Source organism: Clinocottus analis, unplaced genomic scaffold (assembly GCF_023055335.1).
Source record: "Clinocottus analis isolate CAN_PGR_092001 unplaced genomic scaffold, fCliAna1.0.p SCAF_16, whole genome shotgun sequence".
Lineage (NCBI taxonomy): Eukaryota > Metazoa > Chordata > Actinopteri > Perciformes > Cottidae > Clinocottus > Clinocottus analis.
The window spans coordinates 5,269,640-5,279,454 of record NW_027175887.1 but is presented as its reverse complement, the minus strand read 5'-3'; positions in this window follow the sequence as shown (position 1 = coordinate 5,279,454).

Below are 9,815 nucleotides of genomic sequence, written 5' to 3'. Positions count from 1 at the left end.
ACCAGAGAAGAACAGGTTACAGGATGATGATGCCAGCTGTGCCTAACACAGACTCATCCCCATGCACACACACACACACACACACACACAGTGGGGTGGGGGCGGGGTGAGACTGAGGCAGAGGGGGATTTGTGGCAATGGGTGGCACATTGACCACAAAAATAAAAAAGGCTTTGGGATTAAGAAGTGGGTTTATGGGACGGCAGTGTGTCAGTGATGATGCGAGATTGAATGCCTGGGCCAGCGTGGGATTTACCGTGTTTTCAATCAAATCAGATTGGTGGTTTGTAAGCTCCCTGCCACTGGCTTTCCCCCTGAAATACCATAAGAGTATAGAGTTGTATCTGCAGAGACAACAATGGCAAACACACGAGAATGTAAAGTCGCACATCAAACCTTTACCTGACAAGAGATGGACTCAAACAGTGTTTTTCTCAGTTGCAGTGGAAATTAATACTATTCTGGATATAAAGGAGATGTTTTCTTATTGCTGTTGTACAGTGAGACGTATTATTTAATATAAATATACACAAAACAAGGTGCAATGACATTTTCAAGTGTTATTATTTCAAAAGATCGCCATGTAAATTATTAAAGACTAATTTCCCCAATTTAAAAAGTAAATCAACATGGCATAACTTTCGGGTATAAAGTAAAATGTTTCTATTAGACGATTAGACAACGTGGGAAAGTGTTTTAAATAAATGCTCTGTTGCTCTGTTTTCTTCAGACAACATATGTGGTACACAAACACATGCACACACCACGTAGATTGTTATGCTCCCACACATCTGCACCTTATATGTGTGTGTTGTGGTTAGGCTGGATTACCATCTGCCTCCTCGTTGACCTTTTATATTTGACCTTACAGTAACCATAGAGACCGGTTGAGAGGAGTCCTCGTGAGGTCTGTGAGGGGTTAAACCTCACGTGTGGGGGGCAACACAAAAGCTCAAGTGATAAACTGATTAACGAGAGCAACCAGGGGCAGGATTCCTGGCAAACGTAATTCAGGCTTCTCAACGCCAAACCTCACGCACAAAGTAGTAGTTATTTTGTTATTGTGTTAGCTGTACAACAGTGTAACACAAACCACAAGCCTCTTATTTTCATTAGAGGAGTAGTTCTGCCAATGGGGTGAAATCCTTCCACCTATTCACAATGAAGCTGACTTGTTTTAAGGAAAGAATAAAAATAAAAAAAAGCCCTTCAAATCCTTTAAAACAAGATACAACACAAAATAAGTTCACATCATGTTGTCACTTTGATTTCTAAATGACTTTTTAACTTTCCCCATAAAGTCGACAGAATTAAATAACCTGTTGAGACTAATACTTTAAGTTGAATGGAAACATAGATTCACTCAATGAGTTGTTATTAAAATAAAAACTTATCGATAAATATATCTTTCATTATTATTATTTGAACTAAATTGGCACTTTTGCAGGCGTCGCAGCGTTGAAGCAGAACTGACCACTAGATGTCAGACTGACCTCACACATGGATCTCTGTTTCTCACCCGGCTGCTGAGGTCCAACTCTCTCTCTGTGGTCTATTCATCACTTAACTTTATTCTGCAGGTTAAACTGCATTTCTTGTTACCAAAATGCATTGAACCTGCACATTTAATGAGCTATATTTAATCTCTGTACGTTAAATAATAAATGAATAGCTGTGTTTGGGTTCAGAAGTTAGTCTGACAGATCATTTACGAGCCAAATGAGCCATTTACGAGTTCCCCAAGCAAGGCTTAAAATATGCACATGCACTAAGAGATATGATCTCCTACTTTTTGTTTTCATTCCACTTTGAACTCATTGACACACAGACACACACAGGTCACACTCTTTATCTTCCTCTAACTTCTTTTCGAAACACACACACACGCACAAACAAACTCCCAGGTGAAGACCCGTGAGGGCTTTGTTTCACACAGGGATTTTTTTTTTTTTTTTTTGTGGGATCAGATTGTACTTTGGTTTGCCCCCATTAGCATCGTGTGTGTTTTTCCATGTGGGCGCCACTGCAGGCTACATTGCATAGGACATGTGCTGAGGGACGACAACACACATTTACACTGAGCTGTTTCACACATAGACAGAAACCGCCAAGTCCACAACCACCAGTACACACTCACCAACAGGGGTCAAGTCCTGACTCATGGCCAGATGTTTCCAAGAGATAGCGGCTGCTGATGTGTTATCATGGCCGAGTGCTACCTGTCATGAAGATGGATGGTGGAATGAAGTTGTGTGTGGCGAGCGCCGGATTTATGTGTATCCGACGTGTCAAACACAAAACAGGAGTGAGGAACGCTGACTGTCGCTGGTTTGAAAAGGGGTGTTAGAAAATGGGTTATTCAGCAAGATTGTATTCTTGGACTCAAAGACAGGTGTTTATTTTGGCCACCACCTATGGGAACCTGACATCCCTCGCTGAATACTGGCAGGTGATCGGCTGTAAACAGGGCTATTCCAGCAGCTGGCTCTCAGGTGTCCATACAGTGGTATGGCCTCCTGCTGTCGAGGGCCAATCTGAAAATAAGCCCAGCTGGAGAAGCTCAGACTGGGATCCCACCTCGGAAGATCTCACGCCAATGTTAGCTCAACTGGTGTGTCCAAGACAGCTGCTTCGACCTCTCACTCTTCAGGGATGACAAACAAACAAACTTGGTTCAGGACACAGGACGGGAGTGATGGGAATGTTACAAAACCATGTCCTTTATTTATCCAGCGTAGTCCCATTGAGGTGTGACATCTATTCTAAAGGAGTCATGACCAAGAAAGTATAAAACACATTAGAGCACAAATAAAAACGGCAAAACATTGAAAAGAATCAAAAGAATTACCAGACTTAACAGAAACCTTTGCTGGATATCTTTGTTTAAAGGAACAGTTTGAGATTTTGGGAACTTTGTTTGTTTGCTTCCTTGATCAGAGGTTTATGAAAAAATGATTCGCACTCAAAACAGAATTTCATGTTTGTTTCTTTAATCTGAGTTTCTAGATTCATATTTACCCATCTTGTAATCGTATTATTTAGCAACATTGTTTCCACTATTTGTTCTTTTGGGAATACAAGAGCTGTGTCAGTAAGACATCCTCGTCCTGCCTCCAGTTTGAATGGTTATTCCTGCGTGAGTTCCTGGTCAAGACATCTCATCAGATTTCACTACACCGTGTAAAATAACCATGTGTGTGAAGTACAAGTTATGACACCTTTTGCTGTGACTGAAGTGGATTCACCCACACAGAAGATATACATACATACATACACAATATACACACAATACACAGTGTGCACAGTTTACACAGTATACACAGTGACGGCTCCACAAAGACTACGGCACGGACACCTGCATTAAGTTTAAAGACCAAAAACAGCTGCGACGTAGTAGAGATGCATGGAGCTGAGGCACTTTTTTTGTTGTTTGCTGCCAACACGACCGCACAACCCAGAAAAGCTCACACACACACACACACACACACACACACACACACACACACACACACACACACCACTGGTTTCTGTTTCCCTCACGCAGCAGACAAGCCGCAGTTATTTAGTCTGCCTTCCAGTTTGTTTGCCCACTGTCTTCTCTCTTTTGTTGCTCTGCCTTGGGCTTTGTTTGATGTGAACTGCTGACTGTAGCAACTGACAGTTGCAGCTGGGAGGATGATGAGTGAGGATGAAAAAGGTCACGCTAAGTGACAGAGCATAAAGGTGTCCAGAAAGTGTCTGCGCTTGGGTTCAAAGAGCTGACTGCTTCTCTCATCCAGTTACAGGAGGACACTGGGAAGTCGTACAAATTAACGTGGACAAAAGTGGTTCTCAAGTCTGCGAGCAGGCCTCGAAGTTCTGCTGGCTCACTCCAGTGTGCTGTGTTATGCACACACACACACACACACACACACAAAATATCTGGCCAGACAAACTGTGTCTTTCCCCTCCCCAGCTCCGTTCCTTGGAGTGGAGTGCCTTTGGCAGCGAGGCAACAGAACGGCCTGTTCTCTCCATGTTGGGCCCCAGTCCACTCCCAGCTTGCAGGTGGGGCGCGGGTTAAGGCCTCAGGAGGGCAGTGATCCATCCAGCTACTGGAGGGGAGACCTACTCCTTCCAACAGTTGTAGTGTAGGAACTAAGTGTTTAAGACCAGTTTGCAATGATGTCATGCATAAACCTTTCTTCAAAAAGACTGAAATATCCTACCTCGTAAAATCAGAAACTCCTCTGCTTCCTGTGGTCGAAAAAGAGAAAGACAGATCATTAGTTTGTGGTTGGAGTGGATATTGTGCCTGATGATGAACCATTGGTGAACAGGCCAGGCCCATGGAGAGTTTGTGGTGTACAGTGTGTGGGTCAGGATGTGTGTTAGGGGTGGGGGGGAGGGTGCAAAAATAAAATACAGCTCCACTCCTTTGCAGGGTTCACCCTCTGCATCCGTGAGTGTTGCTCTTGGAGGTCACGGCACCTAGCAACAGCCTGGATCAAGTCCTAAAAGAAACATGAGACAACACACAGGCAAACACACACACACACACACACACACACACACACACACACACACACTGTATATAGTAGCATGCATTTTCCTAAACATATCAAGATTAAACTAACTTTGTCGACATGCTATATGATTTAACCTGTTAGAGTAAAGTGTGGGACACAAGTTTCCTTTTGTTTTGTGAACGTGTCAGCATGATTGGTTGTCTTAGATCAAATCGCTGCTCATCTAGAAGGCACAACACTATTTATGTTTGGTCTATTCACGGCCCTACCTGTTACCCTTCAGACAATGAGCATAGTTGAGACTGTGTGGGCTAATTTGAGAAGATGGCAGTTGTATAAAGGAATTGTATTATCAGCTAAGAAGAGCATTCATTTGAAAAGGAGACTGGTCTATCGACCAATGCAAGAGTGTTGGAGGTGTATGAGATTAACTGAACGTCCTGCTTAGATTTTAAATTATTTTGTCCATCCTGTCTCTCTACTTTGAACTAAACTATGAAGCCTAAATGCCTCAAAGGCTACGTCTCCTTTATAGTCTCTTATAGCAAACCTATTGACTATGAACGGCACAGTTTCATTGTGTGCAGGGTCACATATATGATTTCCTGCCTTTTTGAACTTTTGAACCAAGCTAATTGAAGTGCAATCAAATCAAACAAGATAATTATGCAGGAGATCTGCTTCCCGTTCATTGTCACCGACGCCTTGCTTTTCCACCTTTAATTCTTGCCGAGAGCGTTCCTGTATACAATGATGTTTGACGTGTGGAAGATCACAGGCGTGCACTATTATGTTTTTGGATGGGTCTTCCCTGTGAAGACACCCAGATCTACATACTCGCAAATTGGACCAAAAGGATAGCAGTTTACTCAGTTGCTCTGTGAAGGGCTGCAGCCCAGACTGAGGTAAAGCAGTGGCCACTTTTTCCATATTCAGTAATTATACTGCTTGTACGTCTAAGAACCACTCTCAAGGCTGATATCTAAACACAGGAAACAAGAGCGAGACCGAGCACAGACACACAGGACTAGACTCCCTCACAAATAGCAGACCATTTCCAATGGTTCTACAAATCCTTTTGACATGTCCATCTTTCAGTGTGAAATGGGGGAAATCCAACACACAACCTCGCCGTCAATTGCACACAAAGATACACGCAACCAGTGTTGCATTCTTATCTTTGGATGCATGCATGTGCTTCAAGAGCTCTTGTGCACATTTCTAAATGCAAGTGCACACAGACACCTCTAATCCAGCACAGGTTCAGATTTTGGCAATGCTACATCAATACTGCATTCAGCGGGCTTTCACACAGTCAGCATCCTAAAAATAGCTGAAGGACTTTGGCTCTCTGCCCAGCCTCCCTAACTGTCAATAAGTTATCTCCCTCGCACGAACGCTCAACGTTAGAAGCTACAGTACCACAACCATTAACCTTCTGAAACAACACAAGTTAATTGTAAACTGCCTAAAGTATGTGATGATCCAAGTTTCCCTAAAATCATGAGGAATGAAGGGAATCAGGACTAAGTTTATTGTTCACTGCCTTTTAGAAATCCTTAACAGGACTTGTTCTGCACTGCTGTTTCGGGGGAAGACTATCTGTTTTTGTTCTCTTCCTTCTTTGATGTGAAAATGCCAGACAGCATGAGGGCATATCTCTGCTGTTTGTTTGAGCTGTAAGTTGTTGTGTCTCCTCTGCACGTTTTTCGTCTCAGCTCTCCTGTTGTTTTATCTGCTCTGGTTGACTATCCATCGCCAACAATCCCCCCCATCTTCCTCTCGGCCTTTCTGCTTCCAGTACAACTCCTCCGTACTTTGGCGTTTGATGACGGTTACAGATAACGAGGCTCCTCTCATTTTCTTTTTCCCCCACGCAGAGGAATGTCTGCTTTTCAAATGAATTGTGGTGCAGAGCTATGCAAATGTGAATTATGTAACAACATTAATTTAATGGATGGTTCTGGCATGTCCAAATGCTTGCAGGCTTGAATCTTTTTAAAGAGTGATGATAGGATGCATTTCATTGACATTTGCAAGTTGCTGCCCACCAACAGCTGCTCTAAACAAACAACCAGGACTTTCAAAAAATACCTCGCAAGAGCTAATATGTCAGTGCTGCTTGTGTGTTTTTTCCATGGTGTGGTAGAAAAATAGCTTGGTGCTGTAATATGCGGTCAATAATGGATCCATAGTCTAATGGTAACCAAGACAGATGCCTCAGGTATAGAATATCACCCAGTCTCTTAAAACCTGAGATGCCTCCTTCCAACACAATTATTCATCCATTGCACAAATTCTGCAGGCAATTTATGTGTTGACAGACTGAGCCAGTGTGCAAGAGTCTGGAGAGTTAGGGGTACTGTAATGAAGCCAGGCAAGGCGGGGAAGGGGGAATGCGAGGGGTTAACTGGGGCGAGAGGGTCAGAAGTTGAAGCTGGGAATGTTTTCTCCAGCCTGGCCTTTCCTTGACATACGCCTGTGTGCCACACAGTCGCCAGGAACAGATGTGCCCACAGGGTTACACACACCTCCCCGTGTTGTCCCTGGTCTGGTAAACACTGCTTCTGAGGCACAGGAAGGGACAGGAAGACCGAAGGTGATGGACGAGCTAGCGATGCGTGCTTCACAGTCTTTTTTATTAATTGTGTAACAAGAGTCTAAGTCTGTAGCAGTGTGTGTGTGTGTGTGTGTGTGTGTGTGTGTGTGTGTGTGTGTGTGTGTGTGTGTGTGTGTTTGAAAGCAGATCTTCCCAATTTATTTATAATTCATTCAACTAGACGAATCTTCCATCATCATTTTTTTCCTATTTTGAGCGTATAAAGCCTGTCGGTCACAAACGATCCACATCCACAGCTGGATGTTTCACAGTGGGAACTTCGGGTCAAGTGATGCAGGCGTTAAAGGCCTCCGCAGAGGCCCGATCCCATTACATGAGCCAACAGCCGTCAAACAGCAGTCCTCTGTTCACTAACCCAAAGCCTAAATCTCTGCTGGACCTAAACACACTGGGCTGGTGGTAAAGGGGGCGATGGCACGGCAGGATGAGGGTTAAGTCCAACACTGGACTCGGCGGGGAGGATGTCCTGTCTGGCTCTTGGGTGAGGGGTCGCCGGAGGTCAGTTCCTATCCTAAATCCTAAGCTTGGGGTTGTCAGATAAACTCTGACCTTGGACCGGTCTTCTGAAAATACATTTGTGTAGCTCACCAAAGACAGAGCAGCTGTCTTGAACAGGCGCAGAACTTGTTATTGATTTTTATCGTGTGTGCCAGCAGACCACATTGGCCCATTTTCAAATACAACCTCAAATGCAAAACTGCCACAGAACTCCTGAAACATCTCAAAAGATATGATCAATCATCCCCCAGAGAACAAATGAAAGAAAAGCACAACACACCCGAATGTGAACCATGCAGGGAGCTCCTCGGCGGACTAGATCTCTCATAACAATCAATCTGGCTGACCAACATAAGAGTGCAACTGTGATGCGGGATGCAGTGAAACAGGATCCTGCAGGAAGAAACTCAAAGGGGAAAAAGTGGAAGACATAGAGAGAGAGAGAGAGAGAGAGAGAGAGAGAGAGAGAGAGAGAGAGAGAGCAGTGCTCTGCTCTGTCTCCGATCAAGTTGACATGTGCAACTTGTGTCTACTCTACGTCGAAGTTGAAATCCCTGCACGCCAACTTCGACAAGGGGTGTCATGTGATGGCAGGCAGGATGTGGGTCGGACCAACATATCGTAAGATAAAAGATGAAGGACAAAGTTGCATTCACACCGCAGTTACGATATCAAAAGCGAAAGAGTAATGTCAACCTCTTTCAATCTGCAAGAAAAAATAAGCCTTTTCTTCTCGTTTCGTTTTCGTTGCCGAATTTTGCCGCTTCACCACATCCAGCATCCACATCCCATCATGTTTATAAGCCTTCAATAACTATTCTTGTATTTCAGATTCACACTTCCCTCTCATGTAGCTTGAGTCTCTCCAGTCTGGCTTGTGTTCTGGGAGCCCAACCAAATAATTTGCCCTTTTCCTGATCTGGTGCCTCCACCTGACACACTGTATCAGGTTGTCTTGTGTGCATCCAAATGTGTGTGTGTGTGTGTGTGTGTGTGTGTGTGTGTTAATGGAGAGTCATGTGTCATCTCCTGGAAAGAGAGGAAGAGAATGGCAGAGGAAGGGGAAGAGGACAGTGACTAAGACTGAAAGACGAGAGTTTATAAGAGAAACTATCGTCAGTAATTTCTTTTCTCACTAAATGATAAACAGGCAATCGCAGACGGTGTTTGGGTGACGGTTACTGCCTTTTTAAGATTGTGCTTTTTTATTTGAACTGACTTCAGCTCTTTCAGAAACCACGTGGAGGGAGGGCTTTTCTCTCTTTTTTTTCACTTTACTAGCGTGGGCTGAGGGAGTGAGCTCTAAAAATATACCATATGTTCCTCCAGGTCTGTGGAAGCAGGGGCCCCAGCATATTGTTTTGGGATATGGGGGAGGACAGGGAAGATCTGGCCTAGAGAGAGATACTGCAGAGTACAGGCAGAGGGGGCAGGGCTGCTAGACTTTCATGAAAAGAGTTGAAAGATTATTGCAGATGAATACATGTCAAAAGAAAAGAAAACTATGAAATAAAGTGAACTCAATTCAGTGGTGCAGATCGCCTTCTCTCCTCTCCTGTAGCCGTTGGAGGTATGTGGGGCAGTATGTGTGTTACTTGAAAGTGTCTGAGTGAGTGCTCTGATGGGGTGAGGGGCGGTCAGGATTACTGTCCATAATGCAGAGCACACCCCATCTGAAAAGGTGCAGCCATGAGGCCTTTTATTGATTTACAAAAGCCCTCAGGGAACAAGTAGGGATAAGGGTTAAAAGTATCTGAAGGGGCACTGGGCTTATGCATACACATGGCAAAGGCATAGTGTGTGTGTGTGTGTGTGTGTGTGTGTGTGTGTGTGTGTGTGTGTGTGTGTGTGTGTGTGTGTGCGTGTGTGTGTGTGTGTGTGACTGAATCAGAGGAGCGTATCCATCAAGCTAAAGTGGGAGGACCAGCAGCTAAGAGCTCTTTTGGTGAGGAACGAGTTAAAGCCAGCTGACTGAGATGTGTGTGGGGGAGTTAGCACTGAGCAGAGAAGGGGAAATGAAGGGATATTAAGGGAGAAATAAGCACGAGCGCCGAGGGGGCTGCATATACAAGGGTTCTGATATATCACGTGTCTGGATTTAGTACCAGTCCTCCTACCTCCTACTGCCATATCTTTGTAGGCTGTTCAGCAAAGTGAAAGAGGAATGAGAGGGGGAGGTGTGTGTGTGT